This window comes from Thermobia domestica, chromosome 4 (assembly GCF_964235325.1).
Source record: "Thermobia domestica chromosome 4, izTheDome1.hap1.1, whole genome shotgun sequence".
Classification (NCBI taxonomy): domain Eukaryota; kingdom Metazoa; phylum Arthropoda; class Insecta; order Zygentoma; family Lepismatidae; genus Thermobia; species Thermobia domestica.
This window is the reverse complement of record NC_137457.1, coordinates 10,619,007-10,638,137: the sequence shown is the minus strand read 5'-3', so window position 1 is coordinate 10,638,137 and position 19,131 is coordinate 10,619,007. Positions and strand designations below refer to the sequence as shown.

Below are 19,131 nucleotides of genomic sequence, written 5' to 3'. Positions count from 1 at the left end.
CATCCGGGTTCCAAATGCGCGCGAAAACTTCAGTTAGTTTGCTGACTTCGCCCGGGAACGACGTATATATTCCAGTATCAAGAGCTTCCACATATTCTTAACAACGAGCTTTTAGTACGCTCATACATATCTAACAATGAGCTTTTAGCATAATCACAATCAAAGAATGTTCATCGAGTATATTAACATCGAGAGAATAACAGATACGATCCAATTAAAAATCATTACGAGAGAATGAAAAATACGATGCTTAAAAAATAAGTCCCGCATGAATAAAGTTTATTCCCTCCCATCTTTAATATGATCACAATCAAATTTAACAATGAGGTTTTTAGTACGCTCACACATATTTAACAATGAGTATGCTTTGGCATACGATCCATTAAAAATCATTACGAGGAATTAAAAGATACAAACCCTCAAATACAAGTTGCTATACAAATGATCCAGTAAAATAAAATAATACTAAAGAACAAATAATATTGGATAATAATATAGCTGTGTTCTACGTTATGTGGATGACTTTCGTATCACAGTAAAAACAAATAATTAAGGAAGGGTCCTGCAAAGGGACCGTTCTTTACAGGGGTCAGGGGCTTCAGGTACCATTCTATACAGGGGCTATAGGGACCATTACATATGTAGGGAAGCAATGGAGGTGTCCTGAGCAATGCAGGGCTATAGGAAATCCATATGCATGAACCATTCTTTACAGGGGATATAAGAAATTCATTGGGGGACATTCTTTACAAGGAATATAGGTACCATTCTTTACAGGCGTCCTTGAAACCTTTGTGACCATTGGACGGGTCCTGGTAACCATTGGGGGCCATTGGGAACCATGCTACTGTGTGGACACATCAAAAGGTATATAACGTCTCACATAAGTCTCTCCACTTTCCAGGAAAACACTCAGACCTACTTTCACATGCCAAAATTAACGTCACACACTTTCTAAAGCTTGTCAAACATCTTAAACACATTAAATTAACGGGATTCAAATTGCTTTGGCGAACCGCTGCCATCATTCTACTGCACTACGTAGACTATCAATCGAGATAGAGAGTTATTATACAGAGCCAATAGATTTCGAAGGCTCTGAATTAGCTAACGAACATTTTCCTTTGTAATCGGAAAATGATTCAGGATATTTTAAAATAGAAGAAGAAGATGGATCTCTAATAAACTGTGACGATTTTAATAGTAGATATTGAATTTAGTAAAGAAATGAAGGAGCTCAAGAAGGAACATAAAAGCAAGAACAGGAAGAAAAAAAGAAACCTATAGTGGGAAAAATGTAATTAGAGAGAAAGAGAAGGTTGAATTGCTGCGTGAGTTACCTTTCTGTTCGAACGTGGAAGATAATAGGAAGGAAGAAGAGGGAAAGGAAGAAGGGAAACACGAGATTTTTTAAAGATAAGACCTAGTGGATATAAAGGAGGTACAGAGATTGTAAGTAGAAGATACTTTTTTATCTCCAGTAATCAGATACTTAAAAAACGATGTAACTGGGTTTAGTAAACGTAAGCGCAAAAAGCTGAAACTTAGTACGAAAAAGGCCACGACTGCGAGAAATGGAGTAAAATTAAGGGAACAGAACGAGATGTGATTGGGCTACTGAATTCCTTAACAACAGCTGTGTGTGATGTAACACATAATAAGAAGTATTCGGGACACCCTAGTTTTAAAAACACCTTAATGAGGATAAGAAAAAGTACTTTTGATCTTCTATGTATAAGAATGTAGAATAATTTACGCAAGCATGTGTAGCTTGTGCTATTTTTAAGGGCTCTGGGAAATATGGCTTTATGTCGAGTTCCTTAGTGGATGCTCTTGGTCAGTGTGCTTACATTGATTCCCTAGTGCCCCTCAGCAGAACAAGTACAGTTGGACATATCTACTGTATAATTATACTGGATGCATTCACAAGACTAGTGAGATTTTTGCAACTTTGAAAGGTCATATTTAAGACAGTAGCGAATGGTCTTATATTTTTTTTCCTGTGCTCAAGGAAGTTTTCCTCGGATTATATCAGATAATCATGCAGAATTTCACAGTAAGTTATGGAGTGAAACGCTTGAAATTTTAAATTCCAACGCAATCTATATATCTGCATATAGAGCATGTGCTAACAAGAGTGAAGGTTGGGTAAAACAGTGCACAACCAGTATTTCCATCTATAGTGAAAAGCCTAGTGACTGGTCGAAGGATATTAAGTTTTAGAATTTGCAGTAAATTCGAGAACTTGTTCTTCCACGGGCTACACGCCAATAGAATTGACCTATGCGAGGCAGATACAAATTCCGTACCACCAGACGGAAACAGCACAAGGGTCCCATGCGGTGACCGAACACGATTACTCAAATACGTTACGGATCTAAAGAAGAAGATGAAACCAGCCTACGAATGTGTAAATTGACGCAAAGGAAGAGACAACGAGTCTAAAAGGTTTTATGACAGGAGTAGGAAAGGGCATAATTTTATGGTAGGACAAAAAACGTGTCTTAAGGCAGTGAGATTGTCTTGTGCTCCCAAGAATATATCTTGTAGTTTATTGCCAAAATACCTCTGTCCATATTTATTGTTTAAGAAACTGGCTGAAAATACATTCCTAGCTCGGAGCATTTTTACGAACAAAATAATAAAGATAAATGCGGATCAAATGAAAATATATAGGAAACCGCCGGAGTTTAGTAAACATCTTTTAGCTCTGATAGAGGACTTTGTTCTGAGAACTCCTGAGATGATGGGAAGGGGGAGACATGGCCCAAAAATAAAACTACCGTTCAATGAGAAGAGAAAGTAGCTTGGAGAGAAGAAGAAAAAGAGAAGGGTTATGTTTTTTTGGGGGGGGATGCTCTTGTTTATATTCTTTTAGATCACTTATAGAATTTTAGTTTAAAATTAGTCACCACTGCGATCAGAGATTAAAAAGATTCCTAGATATGGCTAGTAAGTTTAAGAAGCCATTCCCAAAGAAGTCAATTCCTAAGAAGAGAAATGTATTCACTTCTTGCAGACCGAGTTCAAAAGATACGTTTGAACTTGAATTGCTGTTTCGACTCGGCGAAAGTAAGTCGGAAGGATACGATCCTAAGAAGGAACTTCGGATAAACCAAGTAAATAATGATCCAAGCTTCTGTACGCTAGCAGAGTTAAGAGCCCTTAAAAGAGCGAGATTGGACAACGAGGTGGACAAATCCAATCCTGGACCATCTAGTGCCACAGGTCATCTGCATCTTGACGGTGACAGTGATGAAGATGTGCTCTCTCTTTTTGCTGAGGACATTGAATTTCCAGATATTCATCCAACGCCCGGTAAATTTCTGGAGGTGATGGACAAAAATAAAACGAAGAATTCAGTGGTCAGGAAAATAGCCTAATAATAATAATAATAATAATAATAATAATAATAATAATAATAATAATAATAATAATAATAATAATAATAATAATAATAATAATAATAAAAGACTCATGGTGCATTTGTGACAGGACGGGAACTTTTCTACGAAGCACAGGCAGTCCAGCTTATATATACGTCTTGATAGGATATAATATTATTTTAAATCTTATTCTTGTAATGTATATATGCTTCGTTGTGTATTCTTCTTGTTTTTTCTTGTTGCTTAACGATATACGTTCAAGTTTTATATATATATATATATAGCTTTTCTAGTATGCGATGGAAAATTCCAGAGGGTAAGGACGGTTACAAAAACTTTTCAATGATTTTTTGCGAATTTTTTTGTGAAGAAACAGCATAAAAAAAGATACGGTCACTCGAGGAATATATAAGCGAAGGGGGCCATTCCACTGCCACATATGCCGATCACGCCGCACTGTTTGCCAGCCATCTGAATCACCGGTATGCAGAAGTCTATTTGCAGCGACACATACATATGTTGGAAAACTGGACACGGAATTGGCGCATCAAGATAAATCCCAACAAGACCACCCTGGTGGACTTTACAAAAAAACTGGAAGCAGAGACTCATCCACCTCTCCCTTACAAGGAACCAACCTCCCACTCAGTCCCCAAGCAAAGTACCTCGGAGTCATCCTCGACAAGAAACTTTCCTTCATCCCCTACCTCTCCACGACAGCGAAGAAGGCGACACAACGCTTCCAAGCCCTCCTTCCGCTTTTCTTGAGCCCCCAAATCACCCATGAAACCAAGCTTCACGTCTACAAGATGTGCGTCAGATCAGTTCTGCTGTACGCCCAAAAAGCCTGGGGCCACGTACCACCCACACATCTCCGCCAGCTGCAAGTGGTTCAGAACAAAACTGCGAGAGCAATCACAGGACACTCGTGGAACACCAGGGTGGCTCAACTTCATGAAGGGCTCAACTTGGCGACGCTGAATGATGTCCGACAACAACCCCAATCAGCTTCCTTCTGGCGCCAGGTCAGAAGTTCTGCATACCCACACATTGAGAACATCGCCACCAAAGAGCCAAGAAGACATTTCTACAGGATGCCTCGCCCCTGAACACTCCAGATGACCAGCACGGAGCTAGCAACAGTTGCGGCCCCGAAGAACAGTTACGCCACTCAAAACAAGCCACGCCGCAATAAACATGGAAGGCAAGGGCTCAAGCCCGTCACTTCACCACTCAACAACAGCCACGACAATGACTGACTGACTGGCATTGTGCGGATTTGGGAAGGAATCTTGTCTGTTAGAAGCCTCCCGTCGTTAGTCTAGGTCATTGCCTCGCCTTGATTTTTTAAACTTACCTATCTGTTAGGGATCGGTTTGAGTGCTAACCGAATGACGGAGAATTAAGTTCTCTGAGGCCTGAATGATGGCTGTAGAATTTTCATATATATATATATATTTTTTTAAATAGGACTAACCTAAATGGTGGTTAGAGCAAGGAAGAAATTCCTTGGGTCTGAGTGACGACCGTAGTTTGTATGGAAATTTAGTTTTAGATAGAAATAAGCTTGAGTGATAGCTTATCGGGATGAATGATTCCCGTAATCTTGTAGCTAGGAGAAAGTAGAATATTGGGATATTTTAAAAAAAACTCTAGGCAAACTTCATTAAGGCACTATTTTTTTATATTATTATTATTATTATTATTATTATTATTATTATTATTATTATTATTATTATTATTATTATTATTATTATTATTATTATTATTATTATTATTATTATTAGGCCAGTGAAACCTAAGTGATGGTTTTCTCTTTGGAATGAATAGTCGTCTTTGAACTGAGTAATGTTCTTTGACTTTTTTTTTTTTTTTTTTTGACGGAAGGTTGGAGTCAGGCCTTCCTGATAGATTTAGGGTAGGACTGAGTTGTGAAGAAATGACTGACCAGTGAAGTCTGATTAGAGACTAATAGGTTGTTGTGCTTGCGCGTCAAACTTAAGGGTCAGGGCTCCGAAGTTTAAGAGCCCTGAAGAAGATTTTCTTTCGCTACTTGGATAATTCATCTTTTTAAATTCTGATTTAATCCCTAAATAAAGATTTTTATTTACCCTGACTTTGGTTACAAGTTTTATTATGATGTATTGACCTGAGTGGGTTGGTTTTATTAATTATTATTTATGTTAGTGTTCCTAATTGTTAATATCTCCTAGAGGAGCCTGAAGAGACGTAAGGAGACCAGCGATAGGTGTTAAAAGAGATAAGTGAATGGAAACACTACACACATACCTTTTCCCTACATTCGCTTTATATACATGGACGTACACATGGAAAGTGAAAGATAAGTAGGGGAAAGTCGGACAAAACCGGGACACAAAATGTTTTTGCTTGTTCCTCAGCATCTATGTAGATAGTATAGCTTGAATTAGTTTTTTTTTTCAAATGTTAAATAGATTTGTTATTGACAAAAAATGTTTATTTCAGTGGAAAAAACTGGTAAATTTCGAGATCCAAAACAATTTTAAACGGTATGCAAAAACCAGTTTTGTTCGATCAGGTCGGACAAAACCGGGTACATATAAAATAATTATAAAAAAGCTTTTCTTTTACAAGAAAAATATGTAATTACGTCAAGAACCAGTACAGTAAGAATCAATACAACTGTAAAAATATGTGAGCTTTAAAAATACGGAAAATAAGGGCTAGACTATATTAGACCAGTGACATAGGAAAAATAACTTTAGGTAACGATTTTTTTTTAAAATCTAAGAAGAAAAATCACAAATAAAAGTTACATCATATTCGTCCACATAGCTACAAGCTTCGTGTGCCCATCCTTTACAGTTAAGACACTGTATCTAACCTTCTCAGATTTACAGTGTACTACCCGATTCTGTCCGACTATTGATGTCCCGGTTTTATCCTACTACGCCATTATTCAGAACTACAGGCCTAGCATCTCTCAAAGAGCACAAAAAACCTGATTCAAGACATGAAGGAACAGCACGAAGAGTTATTATTATATGTTATATACTTACATAAGTCAATCTCCCAGTGGTTAGGAACGGCAGCATATTATCGATGGGAGACAAATCAAAACTTTTCTACACAAATTCTTCAACACATCGCCAACAACAAAGGAGCCACTTACTCAACATTCTCTTAAACTAAAAATGACATGGTGTCTGTTTGCAACTAATTCCATGCGTTGGGCAATAGATAGTGGCACTAATATAGCCAGAAAACCCATTTTACGGTTTTATCCGCCTACCCGGTTTTATCCGACTTTCCCCTACAGACTGGGTAGGGGAGCTGGGGCTTTTCTCCCGGGGCCCGGCGAATACATAACCCTTGTGCTAAAGACAAAATTACTACAAATATTTTCTGTATTTAAAAACACACACAAACAAAAACATGTTTACCTTTATATCGTTTACTGTTTATTTATTTATTTATTAATTTATTATGTTTGAGTGTTATGTGGTTTATTATTTCTTCCTTCTTTTGCTACCGTATATGTTTGGACAAAATACAGAAAAAGATACTTTAAATCACTTCCTCTATCAAAAGAAAATATTTTCCTTCTGAGAAGAAAGAGGAAGCAGTATCACAGTATATAACAGAAATGCCGCATACAAAATGCAAAACGATTTCATTAATGAAATGGTTCATCTAAAAGCGATTCAATCTGCCAACTATAGCGCTGCTCTGACACCATTTCAGTTGCTCAACACAATTCTTGATGAAAAGTTAGTCAACATTTTTGCGAATGTTACTTTTGCTCTTCGTATTTACTTTTCTTTTTTTTTTTTAACTCTACCAGTGTACAGTCTACAAGTAGACTAGTGCACTTGCAAGAGTAAAGAGTATCCTTCGGTAATCCATGACTCAACAAAGATTATACGACTTGGGAACTTTTGTAATGGAGTCTACTTTAGCCAGTCACTAAACTTTAGTGATATCAGAGATACGTTTGCTAGCGGAAAAGCAAGAAAGGCTGTTTTGTAAATTACGAAGTACAACTCTAGTAATGTAATTAACTAGTATATGTTTTTAATGTAATTAGTATAATGTAACTAGTAAATAATGAGATATAGTTAGCCTGTTTTTATACCAGGCCCGATGATAACTCAACCCCCGGGGTCCGAGTTGGCTCTCGACGAGCCTGATTACAGATTTAGTGAGAAGAGAAAGCAGATATTACATATAAAACTGAAATAAACGGAAATGAAAAATTAGTTTAAGGTCCCATGATTAATCCCGTTAGTATAAATTAGAAGAATGGTTAATGAAAGTAGGTGCTCATTAGAGTAAACTTTTTGATGACTTCCCGGGGGAATCAATCCCGGGAGTAAGTGAAGGACCAGCTGGAAGAGTCAAAACATCAGTAACAGTGTCATATAAATTATCCATGTGTGTGATTATGTTTCCATGTCTCAACGGCTGTTCACACTATATCGGGTCAAGAGTTTGACTGCTTCCTGGTGACAAAATTCATAACCAGTCTCGTCACTGCTTCCTAATACCAAGTACAATACGACGTTTGCTCCAATCCCAACAGGTGACAGGTCACGTACTTTTTTTTTTAAAAAAAAAAAACAAACAAAGTTAAATTCCCGGTGGGTACTTATGTTGTTGGGATCCCATGATGGGCTGTAGATCTATGCCTTATAGCCTCGCTGCTGAACAGGACGTTACACTCAAATCATCGACAGCAGGAACTAATAACAGATGTTCTAGAAAGAGTTTAAGAGACCATTTTCTTCATTATAAAATGTTATTCGTATCAAAAAGAAGAAACATTTATTATTATTATTATTATTATTATTATTATTATTATTATTATTATTATTATTATTATTATTATTATTATTATTATTATTATTATTATTATTAATCCAATAGTTAATCCAGGTGTTTCCATTAAATCAATAAGATATAGACATGGTTAGTATGATTAGTATTGGCGATTAGTAGAATATCTGGAAAATAATTCAGTTTATGTTTGGTCTACAAATAGTTTCAATCTGCTACTTTTGAGGCACACCTCGCTACTTTATAATGTTCATATTTAGCAACACTGCAGTTATGGAGTTTGGCGGGATGTCAGATGAAGTGGTGTGTTTCTGTGACAAAATGGAATAAGGGAAAACATTTATACAAACATAACTCTAGTTATTGTTTTCGAGTTAATGCACAAACCATTCTTTTTCGTATTTATTGGCTCGTTTCTAGTAGAGATCGAAGTGTATAGTAATTAAAGCTATAGAGAAGAGGTAAGTGGGAGATCGGTTTTAAATTTTGTTTTCCTAGTTTCATGTGGAACATAAACTGAGGTGTTTTTAATTTGACAGTGCAGTATTTTTAAAAGACTGGGTGGTATTATGTAAAATATTGAGGTAATAGTTAAGAACAGCTACTTCTCATCTCCCGTGCACGAGGATACATCTTACTGTTGCACTACCTAAACACCCTAAGTACAAGGGCAAGAACTCAGTCTATTACCTACTTTTTAACATCCTAGGTAGTCAATGAATAATTCCTGAAAGTATGGCGTTTCTCGTCCTTCCCTAAATGGGAAGTACGGCTCCTTAACTATAACCAATATTGAAATTAGTGTGTCACATCACTTGCAAAAAGTTGCACCGTGTAAATTGAGGTGCTCTCGGAAACGAGAAAGTTTGTTCAGATTGATAATATATCAGTAAAGTAGTTATCGGTAAATATACACTGCATTTTAAATAAAATAATGTGTTAGTAACCAAACTTGATATAGACTAGTTTAAGGAGGGCATGCTAGTTGTAGCTACGAATAGTGTTTTATGCAAAATATTTCATAGGTCTAGTGCCCTTATTTAAAAGTCACTCTTACATTCATCAAATATTAACGTATGTTAGTACAAAATGCACCCTTACTGTCTTGGAAAAGTGTTGTATACATATCAACAGGCGCGTCAGTGATGATATGTATACGCATACACGAGGGATGTAGATAACCACTGATTTCACGATACCAAAGTAAGTGATTGGCCCCTTCATTTACACTTTCACATACAAACCTGAAGGAAAATAAGACATAGGCATACCTTTTACTATTTTCCACATCTTACCACTTTTTCGGGCATTTATTCCGAAGTTGGGCGTCCGCTTTCGCCACGTTTTTTCGCTGTTATCTCCTTTGCACACTTTCTGCAATTTGTTATTAGGTTCACTAATCCGTGTTCTTCACAAACTTTTAATAGATTTTGCTCGTTATCAAAGTATTGCTTCACAAATGTTAAACCTGTTAGTTCATTGCCCTTGTACATTCGCCATGTTGATAACATAAATGCTCGTTTCTTTCCCACAATGCAACTGTTCGGTTAATTTGCGCCAAGGTAGTTCCCTCCGCTCGCCGTATAGTCCCATGTTTATAGCCGCTTATATATAACAAATAAACATATTTTTCGAGACTCTCATATATTATCAAGCGCACAAACGATCAAATTATCCATATTTTTCCTGTAAATTTTAAAAATTTTGCTGGAAACGGACGCCCAACTTTGGAACTTAACCCCTTTTTCGTGCCTACGGTTTGTAAGAACTTCACAAACACTTCATTGGTTCCGCGTCTTAACCCTTTACCTTCGTATACGCTCAGTGGCTGCATAAAGGAGAATATATATATACAACATATTACATTACGATTTCTGTTTTTCTACGTACAAATCCGTGTCGGACGTAGTAACACAGCGTACTTCGATTATTCGAATACTGGTCAATTACAATATTATTACTAATGTAATCTGTACATTTTAGAAATTGTCCATCCGTCGCTACTAACCTTATGGGCGAGTACTTGTGTACCAAGTTCGACTTTCATTAATGTATTTTCCGTACAGGTTTACTTTTGGCGCACCACTGAGAATAAATGTTGAGTAATTAGAATTCTTTCACTGATTTTCTTCTTATTGTTTCCTAAATGATTTGCACTGGGCGACGTGAAAATATTTCACATCGCATGTGTAATTCAAATCCAAATGGACCATCATAAGCAGTTGTTGAAAAATTACAATTATTTTACGATTTGCGTATAAATACGGCGTCCTGATGTATCCATAAAGACTACAGTGCAAAAAAGCAGAAAACAACCTATGTTAGGAGAGCACTAAGAAGCACGAATGCTATCTAGCCGAGTCAGGGTAGGGTGAAGCTGGAGCCCCGAGCGTTCGTGAGGGGGGAGTGTCCGAAGGGTAGAGACGCGTCAGCGAAGGTGGGTATACTCTTAAGCGAGGGTAGTGAAAACAAGTGGGTTTTGACAATGGTGCGAGTTTCAATAGCACTTGTCATGGTTTCATACTAGTAGTGTTCAACTTGTAAAAATAAAATACAAGTTATAAGGGGGGCGCGGTGGCTCAGTGGTAGAGCGTTCACATCTGGTGCTTGAGGTTCCGGGTTCGATCCCAAGCCCCGCCAAGTGAACTTTGTGGTGGACAAACACCGTGGTCGTGGGTTTTCTCGGGGTTCTCCCACTTTCTTCATTCCATCATTTCACTCATCTCTCATCATCACCGTCTCCTTTAGCCTAACCGGCATAAGCGTGGGACGTAAAACTCAGAGATTTCATTTTCAAAATACCGTACAACTTCTGTATACTGTGCAGAGATGTACCACCGGTGGAAAATAGTTTATATAATATCGTCATCTTTCATATGAACTCACTCATTTTGTCCGCCTTAAACCACTTTTAATGATTTTGCACTAGTAACCCTACACATATACACATAAAATACAGGTATATTACGTTGTATTTAATTCTATTGCTTGCAGAAATTTTCCTTCACGAATATGCCTTTTCATGCTACGTATTGAAGTTGTAAATCTTCCAAAATGTGGTGCGCCAAAAGTAAACCAGCACACTATTTTTACCTACATACGCATCTTACAGGTAAGGACGCCATATTTTTATTATTTACATACTACTCTAAGTAAATATTACTACAGTTTCTTCTGCAAATTTTACAAATCTGTGGATCCGTATAATCAAAGTGTGCATAGTTTTGCGGTGCGTGTAAGATCACCTTGTACCAGAGTTGGCTGGCTTAAAAAACTTTAAATCGAATGAAATTAATGGTGACGTTTCCACATATCAATCATCTGAATTAGCTTTATCTCCTTTTTACCTTTTAATCAGAGCTTCCCGTGTTCAATTCTCGGTCGAACTACAGCCCTTTCAAGTTTTAACCAAGTAGCGGTTTGGATGTTAGTTTAAGCGAAAGTCATCTTATCTCGGTATTAATTACATAAGGTTGTTAAGTCTAAACATGTGAAACGAAACCAAATTGTATACCTAAATGCCTGTTGTTTTATAAAGAAGCCAAGGTTGCTTAAATATATTGATAGAAGTTGGCAGAATTTATCGACTGCCTATGTAGCTTCCAGTATTAGCTTGGGTTGGATTTTGTTTTAATTTACGGTAATTGAATGATATCTACATACTACATATGTAATTTAATCTCACAGTTTTTACGTACTGATTATGATACGTAGACCGTAAAATTTTGCATGCCAAGTAATAACGGGATATTTTCATTATTGCTAAGCATTTAAAGTAATAACAGGATTTTCCCAATGGCTAAGGCGGGAGTTTCCCGACTTATATATAATTCTATATTATGGTTTCACTTGTGCAACTGTTTATCTTTTTGTCCTCCTGAAATAACTCTTGACAATTATATTAAGAAGTATGTAAAGATCAGTACAACGTATTTTTATCAGGAGTCCGTTGTGAGTCGGCACACTCATCGCATTTGTGGCCAATTAGTCCCGGTTTCGAGTACAAATGGTGAACAATTTCTCTCGGATGTAAGCCGAGGAACGGTTTGGATTCCGCTTTAAGCTTATTATCACCTTCCAGCATAACTCCACGGTTGTTGCATAATAACACCACAGCGAAATAAACTTATTTCTGTTCATAGGTAGTATAAATATATAGGGCAAATTATTTAAACCAAAAATCTGGTTTAAACCAAAGAAACCGGTTTTAAACAAAAAAAAAAAAAAAAGTTTTTAAGATTTTTTTTTCAATGAAAATCATGGTTTTTGCCAACCCTGCTTTGTTTACTCTCTTCATGTGGCTTTTCATCTTGTATTCCTATTGGTATACTATACTCCATGGTAAAGGGCATACTTTGCATTTCATATTTCTACCTTAAGTATTTGAAGGAGGTAAGATTGTAATGTACGTTGGATTACTTATGCAATCCTAATGCGAAATCAAGTAACATGTATTACGTAGATTTTAGAGAAATATGCCCTCTTAAAATAGCACCAATGATTTTGTATGCGAAGATAATTCAGCAGCTTGTACCAGGATACCGATACAGCAAGACAAATGCGAAAAACACGCCTCAAATGTGGATGATGTACGTTAGTTGTCATGCTCCAACTTAAAGAAAGGTTGAAAACATCTTATCTAGACTAAATAGTGACAAATTTTTTTTTTTTTTTTATTTTCTTATTAACCCTTTGAAGATATATCGTAGTTTTTACTACGAGATGATGGTGTCTTCAAAATGCGATTAAAAAAGAAATAATAAAGCTTTTTTGTGAGTGTGTGTGTGCGCGCCTTGGAAAGGTCTATACGCTTCCGAGCGTCGAAACATAGCAGGGTATGACGTCATCACCCTTACAAATTCCCTTTTTTTTAGTGAGGTCTAACTTCAACATTTTTTGATGAGCTCTTAAACCCTAGATTTGTGACGTTTTACACAAATAATCAGTGGACCCTTCACTTTTTATCTGAATTTTTTCGGATCTCTTCGTCAACACAGTGAGGGGGGGTTCAGAGGGGCTAAAGGTTAAAAAAGAGTTATTTCTTGACCAAAAATCCCACTTTCGCGCTTATTGCTCCGCTCGGGTACAGAGACATCTATGTGGCACTTTCTGATAGCCTACTCAATTCTGAACAAAACCACGTATGAGTCATCATTCTACGATAATTAGGGACGTGTCAGGGACTTTTTACATGATATCCTTTTTGTTACTACTATAATTTGGAGCGCGTGTGCAACGTGGGAAAATATTTTTCCCGCCATTAGTATTGAAGATAGGAGATTGGTATTTGTCACAAATAATTAGTACCACAAGTACTATTTTTGAAAGTGATTTCCAGATCTGTATGTTTATCCAGTGCCGCGCCAGAGGGCCCCAAAATGAAAAAAAAGGGATTTTTCACAAAAATCCCTATTTTCCTAAATTTTTCCCTTTTTAGGGACGTCCGAGGGACATGCCAGTGGTACTGTCTGAAAGCCTACTTTATTCTGAAGAGAACGGCGTATGAATCGTAATCCTACAATAATTAGGGACGAGTCAGGAAATTTTTAAAGTGTTTGTAGGATCTTTGGCAAATTCTGGGGATATTCGCAGAAGAAGGAAATAATTTTTCTCGCCCTTAGTGTTGAAGATAGGAGATTGGTACTTGTCACAAGTAATCAGTATCACAAGTACTATTTTTGCAAGTGATTTCCAGATCTGTATGTTTACTCAGGGCTGCGCCAGAGGGCCTCCAAATGGGGAAGAAAAAGGTATTTTTTCACACAAAAAAAAATCCCTATTTTCCTCAACGTTTCTCTTCTTAGGGAAGTCCGACGGACATGCCAGTGGTACTGTCTGAAAGCCTAGTTTATTCTGAAGAGAACGGCGTATGAATCGTAATCCTACAATAATTAGGGATGTGTCAGGAAATTTTAAATTTTGTAGGGTGCATTTTAGGGAAATTTTGGGCAGTTTTCTTATGTTCTCCCAGTATTTTTCAAGATTTTTTTTTTAGGTTTGTGCGCAGACCCGGGAGAGGGTGGGGGGAAGCTCAAGGATATTTAAATATTTCATACTTAAATAGACGTAAGATGCATTACAAATGACTATTAGAAAAAAAACGAGGCAATGTTTTTTTTCTAAAAAACCGTAAATTTCTGAAAAAGTACGAACCTTTTTTTTTCTATTTACAACACTACTCGAGGATCTCTCGTTTCTTCCCACTTCCTTCATTTCTCAACATCCCCGTCTCCTTTAGCCTAGCCGGCATAACTGTGGGACGTAAACGTTAAAGATTTCATTTTTACACAGCCATGGAGCCTCCCTACAAACATTTCTCTAGAGAAGATAAGAAATAAGAATAAGGGACACTGGTGCACCTCCGGACCCTCTGTTTCTTAGCGTTATTTTATTATATTTGGTGTTTTTCATGTATAAAGAAATATTTAGAAAAACAGTGGAGGGATTTCGCCTACATTGATTCTACCGATTCTAACAACAAAAGAAATTTTACATGATGGAGGTGCCGGGTATTGATCCCGGTACCTCTCGCAAATAATGGAGTACTAATCCTGAACTCCAATTTGGCCACCGTCTTTATTTAATCATGTGCGTTCTCATGACTCCCTCTCATAATTATCAATGCAGGACTGTCAAGAATTTTTTTCATTCGTTCGTTAGACTCATATAAAGTTAAATTTTCAAATATTGATTTTACATAGCTAACACCAAAATGTAACTTCAGGTGCTTTATTGGAGTCACAGTTATGATTTTTGATGTTTCTAATGACTAGGGCTCGAAAGTTGAATACCTAAAAATTGCCTAAAAGGGACCTATAAAAAGATCTAACAGAAAAATCTTCTTTCTGTTCTGGTCAGAAAAATGTTTTAAAAAGATCTAAAAACTGAAAATAAAAGGACCTAAAAACTGGAAAAGAAAGACGTATAAATAAGACCCAATTTAATTAAAATTAATTATTTAATGAATATAATGCTCAAACTAAAATAAGTAAACTTTTCTACCATCACCCCTCTGCTGGAGGACATTGTAACCCCCTCCTTATCTGACTTGTGACTGTTCCAAATCTGGTCTTATCAATCCAGTCGTTGAAATCTTATCTTCTGAATTTTCTTTACTAAATAAAAGATTTTTAAGAGGCGGTAGTGATTCGCGTTAATGGCCAGTAAATTTATTGTCTAAAGATGAAGTACCAAAAAAGACGTTAAGACCTTTAAAAAAGACCAATAAAGAAAAAAAATAAACTCCGAAAAAGGCAAAAAAGGACAAATAAAATCCACCATTTTGTGGCCTACAATGACCCAAAATGAATATATATTATGCTAAACCTCGTCTTCGGGCACTCGTAAAAAAGAGGATTTTCCCCCAACTTTCGGGTCCTACTAATGACTAAAGAGTTACGATTATGTGAGTTCAGGAACCAATGGTAAAAATCCTTAATGCTAATAACAAGGAATCATCCAAATGTATACAATTAAGCTAATAATAGGGCTGGTTAAGTGGAATTTTAGCTTAGTAGTATTTCATTATAAAATAAACAACATATTGTGTCAGTATATATATATATATATATATATATATATATATGTAAGTCATAGTGGAAAGTTTCTTTGTCATCTCCGTGTGCAAAGTAAGTCGTGCTGATTGACAGATAAACATTTAGGCCAATCCGCTTAAGCTAAAAACTTAAAATTTTGAAAGTCGATGGGATTTGTGACACAAGGCCCCACTAAGGAAGGGTTTTTGGAAATTCTAGTAGAAAAAGGGATAAAACGGGTGATAATTATTATAATAAAATATCCATTGAAGGTTAAAGATATAGAATGTGGTGTTTGGACTTGTCATGTAAAATAATAAAACACGTGTTCTATTCTCTTTCCAGCCTTAGAAAAAAGTACATGTAAACAAACCCACCTGACTACCAGTGGGTCGATGACCAGTGATTGGTTGTTGGTCTCACTGCACTAGTATCCTACCGTAGTATAATCCCTACTAAAATAATAATTTCAAATAAAGATATCTGAATTTATCCTGCATTTTGTGATAAGAAACGCACAACAACAGATATATTCAACAACAGATGTAGCTTTATTTCAGCCTCACCCGTATTTGGACATACGGTATTTACTGCGCATGCGTATGCGTTCGCGCACCTACCCCACTCATTTAAAATTATTGTAGAATGCAGAGTTTCATGGCAATGATGTGTGACAATAATCCATATTCGTCTCGTGTTATAAAACACAGGAACAGAGGCAAACTCGTTATATAAGGATTTAGGAGCATACATATTTCCAACATAGCAGTGGTCAGTGTCAGTGCATTAATTAAACCAACTGTAGCCTTACACTTTGGAAATTATGCGACGACAGTAAGTAAGCAAGACGATCTTGCTCTTCACGTCTCTCGCTACCGAAGCACGTGAGAGCCGCGGAGTAATTCATTCCGCTTTATTTACGTCTACTTTGTTCTAAGGCTGGAAAGACTTTAGCATTGTTTGATATTTTCCTTAGAAGGAGAAAACAAAGTAGAAAGAGCACAAAAAAGGGATGGAATTATAATTGTTATTGTAATAAAATGGCCATATCTCAGAATTCGTTAACGTTAGATACATGAAATTTAGTATTTGAGGTTTTTATTAAAAATAATTAAGCACGTGTTTCAACGTTTTTCAGTATTTGACCTGGAAGGGAAAGAAATGGAATCTTTCAGTTTAACGTTCTGAGGAATATTCCCTTTTAGGCTAAGGGTGGCGATGATTAAGGCAAATTAATAATGATGGAAGAATTAATGGAATGAGAAACTGGAAGGAAACGTGACTACTGCGGAAAAACCACGCACATGATGATGTTCAGCACATAGTTACTTCTCTGGGGTGGAAGAAAAGAAAGGAAGGAAAGTGTAGCAATTATACTAATAAGGTATCCATATTCTCGGAATTTTTAAGGTTAGAGGCATTAAATTTGCTGTTTTGGACTTCTAATCTAAAATAATTAAAGACATGTTTCAGTATTTTGGATATTTGAGCACCCGACAAGAAACAGGTGGAAGTGTTTCCTTAAGGTACCCATACGAGACGTTCAAAGTTTTTGTGAGACCTCAAATTCAGACGAATTCTTCGTGAAAGCTACAGAAGAAAGAAAGAAAGAAAAATTTTAGCCACAACAACAGGTGCACGCATTTGCTAGTTACGTGTATTTGCAAACGTGCCATATGGAGTTTAGTTTCGACTCCTTTCGACCTCAAAGTACAGGCTTATTTGCTAAGCTTCAAAGGAGGCAAATGCCAGCTTTATTGAAATTATGCAGTTGTCACTTAAGTTACCGTACCCTTAGACATACATAGAATTTTTTTTTCAGGCTGTATTTATGGAAAGCTTGTATTGATCAATGTTTTACTGTTGATTTTCATAAATTCACTGTACAGTACAATATTTCATGCTTGTAATAAGTAGGTTTCAGGTCGTCTGTTCTCATCAAGTTTACCATTGAATAGAATATCTGATAATGGTATTTCTTTTATTGAGTATGCCTTTCGTTGAATGAAGGACGAATATCACGAGTTAAGTTGATTTGATTATATCGTCCCTTTCAGCAGCGAGGTTATATAAGACGGGAACTACTGATTAACGTGGAATCCCAAACACATGAGCTCCCGCCGGGACGAGTATTACGAATCACACACACACACACACACACACATATATATATATATATATATATATATATATATATATATATATATATATATATATATATATATATATATATATATATCTCCAATACTACTAATTTCTTTTTTAAATTATGCATGCTTTTCGAAGCTGACGTTCTAAAACAATAAGCATTGAAATTTTCATTTAATCGTTATGTATAATAATCAACGTTGAATAAAACTAATTATTATTATTATTATATATTTTTGTTTGTTTAAACCTGTTTATAAAAATTTGCTACATTACATATTTGTAGAAATAAGTTCGATTGACGTTGGCCTTAACGTACTATACAACTGTGGGTTTGGGGTCACAGTGGCTCAGGGTAGAACACTGACCTCTTGGATTTCTGGTACCTGACTCGACTTCCGGCCAAGTAAGTTGTAGTGACATCATCATGTCCATGAGTTTCTCCTGCAATTTTTGCACCAATTCTTCCATCATTCACTTGCCTTAATCAACGTCCTTCTTAGCCTAACGGGCATAAACGTGGGACGTTATACTGAAAGATTTCATACCATTTTTTGCAACAGTGGAGTTACGAAGCATGGAACCTACAGTTAAAAGTGGAATCGGAACCACTACTCGGTTTGCAGCCGAGATAAATTGTCCTCCACCTGTACTCGAACCCGGAGACTCCTTGATTACAAAAGGGATGAATCTACCGACTCATCCACGCAGAACAGCTGGTAGAAATACATTTTATTGATTTAGAGTGCTTGTGAGTATTTAATGAATGACTTGAAAATGAAATCTTTGAGTTTACGTCGCGCGGTTATGCCGGCTAGGCTAAAGGGGACAGTGATGATGAGAAATGAATAAAATTTTGGAATGAAGAAAGTGAGAAGAAACGGAAGTACCCCGAAAAGACCCACGCACAGTGTGTTTCTCCACCAGAAAGTCAACTTGGCGTGGGTTGTGATCGAACCAGGGACCCCCGCACCAGAGGTGTACGCTCTACCACTGAGCCGCTGCGGCCCAAATTAGTCACCTGAGGAGAACAAGAAGATAACACAACTTCGGAAGTAAAATCATTGTGCGGAGCTGTTCAGATTATTAAAATAAATGGACAGTTTTTAAATTCTACAGAATACAGAAGATCTAGTTTAGTACAAGTTAGTTAACCGAGTCAGAAATACAGCAACTTAATTTAATTTGTATATCAATAAGTGAAAAGAGAAGAGATATGAATCATATAAATTATCTCTGACTCTAAA

At 36.5% G+C, this 19,131-nt stretch overlaps 1 protein-coding gene across 1 annotated transcript in view; it reads left to right on the top strand.

Annotated features, from left to right (window-relative positions):
• Window positions 1–8,452: 8,452 nt before the first annotated feature.
• Window positions 8,453–19,131, top strand: part of Psf2 (DNA replication complex GINS protein PSF2-like protein) — a 66,359-nt gene continuing 55,680 nt past the window's right edge. Inside the window, exon 1 of the mRNA XM_081755163.1 lies at window positions 8,453–8,662. The gene's annotated coding sequence lies outside the window, so the exon portion shown is untranslated. The remainder of the gene's footprint in view (window positions 8,663–19,131) is intronic.